The sequence below is a fragment of the Poecilia reticulata genome, linkage group LG4 (assembly GCF_000633615.1).
Source record: "Poecilia reticulata strain Guanapo linkage group LG4, Guppy_female_1.0+MT, whole genome shotgun sequence".
Taxonomy (NCBI): domain Eukaryota; kingdom Metazoa; phylum Chordata; class Actinopteri; order Cyprinodontiformes; family Poeciliidae; genus Poecilia; species Poecilia reticulata.
In genome coordinates, this window is record NC_024334.1 from 6706395 (window position 1) to 6716044 (window position 9650).

The 9650-nt window shown below is 38.1% G+C and overlaps 1 long non-coding RNA gene across 6 annotated transcripts in view; it reads right to left on the bottom strand.

Moving 5' to 3' along the window:
• LOC103463463 (uncharacterized) overlaps window positions 1–9334 on the bottom strand; it is a 122578-nt gene extending 113244 nt beyond the window's left edge. For 5 of the 6 annotated variants that reach the window (XR_533516.2, XR_533515.1, XR_001776503.1 and 2 more), the window contains exons 1-5: window positions 9223–9334; window positions 5075–5209; window positions 3570–3640; window positions 3356–3439; window positions 1428–1502 (exon numbers count right to left, since the gene is read on the bottom strand). This is a non-coding gene — a long non-coding RNA (uncharacterized LOC103463463). The remainder of the gene's footprint in view (window positions 1–1427; window positions 1503–3355; window positions 3440–3569; window positions 3641–5074; window positions 5210–9222) is intronic. The other variant, XR_533518.1, reaches the window with a different exon arrangement.
• Between the last annotated feature and the right edge of the window lie 316 nt (window positions 9335–9650).

Genomic DNA, 9650 nt, shown 5'->3' on the forward strand with positions numbered 1-9650 from the left:
TTTTAGCTGATGTGATTGGAACATAGCCGTGCTCAGGAAACTGAACCGGTGTTTAACTTGGAAGGCCGACATGCTTCAAGGCTGCCAAAGTGCTCGGACAACCAGCTCACCTCACCCAGCCTGCCGTAAATTCTCACCCTCTTCCCGTCCCTCGCATGCTCTGAAGTCTTATTTGTTTTCCACATTTTGCTAGAGGTGACATTCACTGTACGAAACCGTTGCCTAAATGCCAACTTCTGCAAAAGTGTGATCTCAAGGCAAAGCACGAGACGCTGGATAACAGGGCTGGGGACAGCAGTCTCTTTAGTGCCATTACAACAAATCCCACCCCTGAGAGTACATGCTCTGGCCTGTCATTTGTCTATTTCACATTATTTTTATTTTAGTTTTTAGAGGAGGTGCAGTAAAACCCGAGTTGCCTCTTACCCTTCAGAACTTCTTATTTCAAGCATATTGCCTAAATCACAGGAGGTATGTTGGAAAAACAGGACACCCCATAAAATCCTGAAAATGGCCTCCTGTTTTAACATACTCATGGGGAACTGAATCAGACGCTTTTAAAAACAGAGCTCGCTTTGGAATGAGGAATAATGAAGCAAAGTTCAGGGGCATTTTATCGGTCTTCTCTTTAACTTACATTGATTCGGCAGATATTAAAAGTTTTCTGTTTTCAGACAAATGAGACAAAAGGTAAGGTGAGTTTACAGGTATGATGAGACAGAGAAAAACAAGGGCAAAGGTCTATAGAGTCAGGGAACACCTTTACTTTAACTGTCCATTTTGTTGATTGGCAAGAGGGTTAAACTCTCCCCTTTTAATCTTGTTGTTTGAGCGATTAGAGGAGGCATGGATGAGAGAGGGAGGAAGACGAAAGGACAAACAAAAATAAAAGTATATTACGAGAGTTAATATGAGATCATAGAGGTTGAAGTAATTTAATAAAGAATGCAATCTCTTAAAGTGCTTTATGTAGTTTCCCGATTTCTTCATCTCTACCTAATGTTATTTTAAACACATAGCATGCATTGCTTTTGTTGATTTTTTATTTTTTTTTGCTGTCAGTTTTGACAGTAATAATCCTAAAAAAATTATTGGTGGCAAAATGTGAGACGCTTTGAGTTGAGACTGTATATTGAACCTGGCTCAATAATGACAATCTGGTTGTCACTATAGTGTGAGCCCTGTTAGAATAATTTATTCCAGACAGCATTGAAAGGAAAGCAATTAAGCTATTTTTTTCCTTTCTTTGCAATCCATGGTCAAAATAAATTGAATCTGGTCAAAACTAATAATTATCCCTCTAACCCCCCCCCCCCCCGACAAAGAATAGGAAATTCAAAAACTTAGATCCAGAGCAAAATCCAAAATAACAACTCACAAGAGAAACACAATGAAACAAGCTAGTGGGAATAACAAGATTATCTTACCTGTTTAACTGAGTTATTAAAGCTGGAGATGACAAATGAACAAGGAGCAGGTGGTTGAGCAGAAACAAAGTGGAGCTGTGAGGGAAGGCAAATAGGAGAAGTTAAAGGATTTTCCAGGTCCATCTAGAAACTTTGTTATCTTCAGATGTAATGAAAATCCTGTCACATAAATGAATTTGCATCTTAAATAAATTTGACTTGGCATTACAGCTCTCTATGATGTCCTGAAGTTGGCATTTATTTCTTTAGAAACCTCCTACCCTTTCAGATACTCAATCATTTTGCTCTATCATTTTGAATAAAATATTTGCCAGAACGGATTAAAGCCATGCCCATGGAGAAGGGCTTTTTGATATACTCAGCAGACACACACATCAGGTGTTTGCTAATTGCTGCTGCTACTAGTTTGATGGGGAAGGCGTGAGGGAGGGATGCTCCGTCAGCGTCAGGTGGGAGATCAGTTGGGGACTGAAGCTTCCAGGTAGAGCTTCGGGTAAACAGGCGGCCTCCTCCAAATTACATCATAACATGATATAAAGCTCAGAAAAGAATTACTTTGTATAATACCTCCTCTAAGCTAAATTAATGGGATACATAGTTCAACACACAAGGAACAAATGAGCGGAATATGAATACATATGAAATACGGAAAGAATTAGGAAAACTCAAAGCTAAAGTCTAAAAGATCACAGCACAAATTTATGAGTGATATAAAAACATGGATTACATATACTAACTTTAGTCCAGCAGTTCCACAAGCTACTCTACAGCAAAAAAGGAGTCTTATTAAAGACCACAGACAGCATTTTAAGATAGTACATTGTCAAAATGTTTTAGTAGCTTTCCTGCATGCAGATCCAGTAAATTCTCATGTACAAAAGTCCATGAGAAAAAAGAAACCACCCAAACTAACTACAAACTTGCAAATGTTTTTTTTTCTTTTAATTGAAGTTGTGACCATCATATTTTGTCCCCGACTCCAATTTGACTCATTTAAGATCAAATATCTACGGATACCAAGTCCAGAACCAGATTAAAGGTCGCTCAGTCAGTGCTATGTACTATATGTTTAAAAGCTTAATACATTTAAAATGCCAATATTTTGTTCCAACATTTGTTTTAAAGGGTTTAATAGGTTGGCACAGTTCCTTTTGCTAATAATTTTTGCCTATATAAATAAGTGTAAAAGTCTGAGTAAAATTTTGTTTTTACAGTTCAATGAATGAACCAGAAAAATAAGTATCCATATTTTTTACAAGCTCATATGGTTCTAATGCCGACCGTCTTTCGTTGCATTTGTTTTCAAAACAACATCCCAGACCATGTCATTCCTTTGGTCATGCCAGGCCTTTGTTCAGCAGCAGTAAGCAGAATCAGATCCACCCTCAGAGTCCCAGTGCATCAGGCAAGCGGGGACTCTCTCGTTTCATGCGGTAACTATAAAACATGTTCCAAGTACTTGCAACAGTTCTGCTCAGAGCCGCAGCAGCAGTGTTCCCTCTAACAAGAGACAATTACAAACTTGTTGTAAATCATGGCTGTGTGCATTTGGGAGTTTTCAGAATATCCAAGAGGTATTGGGATGTTTTAGAACTTGAATATCTGAAATATACATAACTATCTTTTTTTGTCGTGGTACAGGCAGCATAGTATATGGTGCACCCAAGAATCCCTTTGTCACTTACAGAGAGTGCTGTGTAATTTAGCAATAGAAGCACTGCCTAGCATCACAATATTGATAAGCAAATTATCTGTAAATGTCTGCAGTCTTTCATGTTGACTTTTGATTTAACATCACAGAGCGTGTAAAGTCAAAAGCCGTAATCAAATTATACAACCCTTTACTTACTTACCACTGCCTGTGCACGCATTTTATGTACAGATAATAGATTCCAGGATGAAAAGCATCGGATCAATATTTTTATTACCTGTTGAGATCTTTGTAACCACGTTAAGGAAAGCCTCCAGCATTACAGCTTAACCTCTTTCAGAGATGATGGGATTTGTTCCACCTGTGTGTGGTTGCAAACTAATTATTGCAGATGCACAAAATTAACAATTCCACATTTTCCTTTCTAACAACCTCTTCTCAATTCACTTATACAGATTGCTGGAAAGAAAGTCTCTTATATTCACACACACCTTTTCCATTATGCCCACACAGAAAAGACGAAGGAGATGTCCATCCATTGGAAGAACGTAGAGTCACTGAGCTGCACAGAAAGGAAGTCAAGTGAGGGATTTTTTTTTTTTTCCTTTTCCTGCCATTTCACTTTCTTTTTTTTTTTCTTGCTTGGCCAGTCCTGCTGTGGCCCGTGATGCAGGGTCCCAAGGGCCCGGCGGTGAAATAGTAATATGGACCATCTGACACCTGTCAAAACAGCCCTGTTAGTTGAGCGTCAAGCCCTGTCAGCTCACAGAGGAAAGTGCTATGCGGGCTCTCAATTTCCCCCTTTCCCTTTAAATCTCTCCCCTGTCCCTCTCGTTCTCCTGCCACATATCCCAACTTTTACTCCCAAGACTCTGGTAGAAATTCCCTCCTTTCTTATTCCAATTTTCCCCTTTGGTTTTCCCATTTTCTTGTATCTTCTTCATTCTCAGACTATTGGTTTGCTTGAGACAAATCAGATCAACCACCTCACAAACTGTGATTTGTCCAGATTTGTTCTTGTGACTAGAAGTTTAGAAAACATGTGGAAATGGAACAGTACGTTCCTTTTCCATTTTCCCTCTTTTATTAAAACACCTCATCTCTTAGATCCTATCAATTAAAAACCTGGGCTAGAATAATCACCAGAGAGACCAAGGGCAATTGTTTCCAGTGTAAAGTCATTAGAAGTTATAATGAGTCTCAGTCAGTCTCAAATGTTCCTCCATTTTAAAGTCACCCTTCCTGGTCAACGATGTATGAAAAGGAAAGCCTCTAAATCACCTGAGCCTTTCTTTTCCTGATCTTCCCGACTAGGTGTGGCATTTGATAATATGAAGCGAGAATAACATCTGAAATTAATATTAACAAAATCCTCTTTGACTTTGTCTGACTTTTAGCAAATTTTTACACTTCACTAAGTTTCATGAATCACACAATGGTAAACTGGGGAGGTTCCTTACAATTTGCGTTGTGTCCAAAACAAAATGTTATTGAGTTTGTTTCAATTTTTAGAATATGGACTGAGGAGAAAAATGTTGAAAGCTTGACATGGTGTTGTATAAGCTAGCCCCTGCTTTAAACTTCTCCACACCTTCAAAATGTTGTTGTGACATAAATGTTATAATATTTTAAAATGTTGATACATTGAACAGTCAGAAAAAAATCCAGAATAAAACACCCAGTTTTAATGTGACAACGTGTCAAACAATTTAAGAGGTATGAATACTTTTCTGCAAATTTTGCCACTGACAATACAGCAATTGTACTCCATCAACTGAGAAAGAAGTTTGCTGGAGAACTGCTGCTTGTTCACAAGTAATAGGAAAGGTGGAAATGTTCAGCTAAATGTAATTGCCTTGGTTAGATAAAGAACAACCCATAAGAGAAGGTTCATTTCTCCTCTCCACATTTTCTCGCTCTGTCTCAAATTGTACCACTCAGCTGTCCTGTAAGACGACTTTGCAAATCATTCAGTAGGCGAGTTACATTTAACTACCTTCAATTCTGCATCAGGTTAATGGACCTTGGAACTCAGATGTACAGTTGAAAGGTGTTTCTGATGTGATCCAGAGGCTGCGCTGATCGAGTAAAGAAGGAGATGGAGCCCTTGCCAGCGTGGCTGAGAAAATCACTGAAGACATTGCAATAAAGAGTTCTCTGCATTAGTGAGAGTTTATAATAAAAACAAAACCCCAATCAGAGTTAATGACGTTGTATTAGAAGGTATTTATTGAGAGTAAGGGAGACAGCAGCTGTGACTTCTTGTGCTTATGGTGAACAAGTGGTGGCAGTTAGTGGAATTTATGGGCTTGCAGGGAAATGAAGTTGGGAATAGGTGTGGCTGTGACGACAGTGATGGGTCTGCAAGGATCCAATGTAATGTAACTGTACTTTACGCAAGTTGTGAATGTCAAGAAATTCTTTTATGAAACCTGATTGTAACTGGATTAGGAGTGTTTTTCATATGCAGCAGTTACGCCTGATGAAAAATGAGAAAGTAGTCTGAGCGAGTCACATAACAAATGCCAGATTTCACTGAGATCATTGAGAAAAACAGAGCATTCCAGCTAGTTTTCTTTTTTTTGCATCACAAATAGACAAAATATGACCAAATGTCTCTGGGTCAAATGATGCCGTTACGCTTTGAGAGCACACCAGTGCCTTGTGTGTCTTGATCTCCGTTTCATTTGTCTGCATATCTGTGTGACCACGGGGGTGGCCTGCTCACATGGCCACCCTGCTCTGTGCAAATCACTGGCGCCTGATGGGAGCAAATAGGAGGCCTTTAAATAAAAAGAGGAGTCATAATGTTGATTCTGGCATCTGCTCTAGATTCTTGAGAGGAATTGGACCTTTGTAAAACTTTGTTGCAAGTATTACTGAATCAAGCAGTGGGAGTGATGCTGCTATTGGCGAGAAGTAAGATTTCACTAAGGTGACTCAGCCACTCGTAAACAGCTATTAGTTGGGGATTTTCTCTAGCTCAAATTTGTCTCTCGGCTTGGCAAGCCAGGGAACAAAATGATAGTGTGGCACATGTACAGCTTTCCACCTATTACATCATCAACAAGTCATTCTGTGATGACCCCTCTGGCTGGACTGTCCAAAATAACAAGGCTTGGAATAATATGGCTTAGCACAGAACTCAACTTCTCTCAAACTTGCGTGTTGGCCTCTCAGGTCGTCTTCATGATTATGCCTGGAGGACCTGTCCATAGACGGTCACAAAAATGCCCAACTAGGAAACAATCCAACAACTTAATGTCAGCAGTTTACAGCTTTTTCTCATTCCCGTTTAACCCCAAAGTATAAAACAATGGCTTGGATTTAGCTAAACTTGCAGTCTTGAATTCTTGTCAAACAATCAGCTCAAATTGTTTCTAATCCAGAAATATCATATCCCACTGCCTGACAGTGCCTGTTTTGATTTTTGAATGAGAAGGCATATTACTTTACATTTTAATGAGACGATCTCTCAACAGTGTCTGCAGCCTGGCAAAGTGTTTTCACCTCTGCAATTGTGTCCACACTTCAGAGAACAAGTCATTAACAAGATCCAACAAAAAGCAAGAAGCAATAGTTGTTTCACGGCTTCATTAAGTATATAAGAAGAAACTGAAAAGCAAACTAGAAAGTAATTTTTGGAACTTCTGTCTAGGTCAGACCTCTTACAAACCAAATGGAGAAAACTCAATGTATTGCTTATTACCACAGTTTTCTTAACACTACCTTGCTATCAAGACATCTTAAAAACAACATAACCCGTTACCTTTCCTGTTTTGGCATAAATAAAAGAAATAAAAAAATATAACTGTGATATGTTTGTATTGTATGTTTGATATAAAAAAAAATCTGAGTTTCACCTTGAAAAGATGAAAAAGAAGCCTCCGACCCCCAAGTCAGAACTGCAATAGGTAAAAACAGTTTTTTCAACAACCTAACAACAAGACCCAATATGATTTTACAAAACAGCTCCACCATAAACCAGCAAAGAAGAACTGCTCCATAACCTGCCTGTGATCATTTACAAGTCACAAATCAATTTTACATGTTTGTTATAAAAGCAAAAATGTGTGTCCTTGAAATAGTCATCTCTGTCTTGGCTTTTCCACTGTACATTAATGCTAAACTTTTTAATGTGTTTTGTGTAAATAGCGGATACCAAAATTTCCAAAATGTGCTGCAACAGGCAGTCCAAATACTAGCTGTTGTAGTTGTGCTGCAGCTAAAGCACCAAGTCTCTAGTGGCCTTAAATTCCTATGGTTGTATTTTCTCCACATAGAAATAACATAACATGTAACCCAGCAAATCAACATTAAACATATATTATACCGTAACATTATGTTATTTAAAATTTTTATTTGTTTTGTTTTTTTGCAAATATTAGATTAACATTCATTCTGAAATGATTGATAAAAAAAAATAAGGCTCGTTAGTCAAAATTTCCACTGCCTATATTTTTGTCAGAACAAACCCAATCACCTGGTTTTTTGCAAACATAATGTATTATTAGTACATAAAGTATTTATTTTTTTAGTCGTATGAGGTACAAATAGCTGTCGATATACATTTAAATTGCTTATTTCCATTTTGTTTCAGTAACCACAGCTCCAAGGAGTAAACACGTTTTATGGATTATTGCTAAATCTTCTTTAGTAATTAAATTCTACATTTTCAAACAACATCATTAAACTATTTTTTTTGCAATGAGAGTTTAACAGAAAAATCAACAGAAGATGAGCAGTAATGTTGATGCATAATACCTGCTCACGGTGCTGACTGACAGCTCTCGCTGAATGTCACTCCATATGTCTATTGCCACATTTTAAGTTGCTCCAAGCAAATGAACCAGACAAGTCAGATGCTGGAACTGCATAGCAAATCTGGTGAAATCTTCATAATGTGTCAATCACATCCTGAGCCATGACAAAAACAAATGAGGCATATCTTGGAACTGAGCACAATAACCGACTTTGACTTGAGAATTAACAGATACAAAACATATTGAGAAATATGGGTGTTTCAATTGGCACTATTAGTGTATTAGCACTGGTTTTGGGACGACTGTATAGTGTAGACCAAAAGCCCAACATGATCTCAAGCTCACTAAACAAACACAGCGACAGAAGAAAGAGAAGGTTGAGGCAGACTCAAACAGCTGATACAAGCCCCTCTGAGAAGACTGGTCAGGAGCTCCCAGTTGTACTGATTAGTCCCACATCAGGAAGTGGAAGGAAGCAAAAACAGCAGAGAAGGCAAAACAGTAAGCCCTGCTAGAATGGGAAAGAGGCTTTGTAGAATCAAACCGCACCATCAACAAAACCGGGCACTGAGTCAGAATTTAACCTGTCCTGGGATTTTTACCCAGTGTATAAATTGTATAAATACTGTAATCATGGTGGGCTGCCATGACCAAAACTGTTTAGGCTGTTTTGTGGTCCCAGTCCAGCCCTGCTCAAAATCTTCTGGTCAATAATAACAAGAGCCTTTACCAGCATACATTTCTGTTGCAATAAAGCTGATAATGAGCCAAATTACATTTTGATATTTTGTGAAGGGGTAAATCATTTACCTCCTGTTGGTATAAACAGTTTCAGTTTTAGTTGTTTTAAATAGCTGATATCAGCTAAAACTATAATCTATAGTTTTATGAGTTATTTTAATAACTCGCTTTACGAAGTGAAACATGTGTATTAATTTCTTACTTTCTGTTAATATTGAAGAGTTCAACTTAAAAGCTAATGAAATAACATTTAGGATCAGAATATTACATAAGGCAGATTAAAAAAACTAGGGGTGCATCCACTTTGACGAAGGTTATCCCAGCTCAGCAACTTTCCTTCTGTATTTAGCAAGACTCAGACAAAATAAGAATTTGCAATCGGTGCACCCCTAAAAAAACATTTACAATACAGAAATGTGGGCTAATGAAAAGTAGGTTTAATACCTGCTTAAAGGTTGTTATTTTCAAAAGATACTTTGAAACTATGTAAAAAAGCCTTTTCTTCAATTAATGCACTAATGTGTAAAACTAGCTTTGTAGGTAGCTAACAGTGGCTCTAACAAATACTCAGAAGAGTCTTACTGTGAATGTTCTAAAAATGAAGAACACACAAAAACATAATTGTATTCAGAATACTCACAGACAGATGTTTCCTGGTAGTCAGCAAAGCATAATGACAAAGTTTATCACTGCCGAAACAGCCTTCCTCAGAAACTTGCCCGAACTACAGGAGCCTTTTAGGACAAACTCAAACAAACTCAAACTACAGGGGGCAGTACAGAGCCTCATCAGAAGATATATTTTAATTTATCATTGGGGCATGCTACTAGCAATGCACAGGGAAGAGCAGTGCCTTCCACTGCCTTCCATGCATTGCATGTTCTACACCCAATAGAATGTCTCTTTATTTATTTTTCTTCCATAACCGTTAATGCGGCTTGTACCGCTGCGTGCCCTCCTACAAAAGTGGTATCAAAACGTCCGGCTTGATGCCGAGAAGGAGGCTATTATTTTTTTGGGGAATCGGAGTTGCGATGGCGACGTAAAAAGCGAAAAACGAGCAAAAGT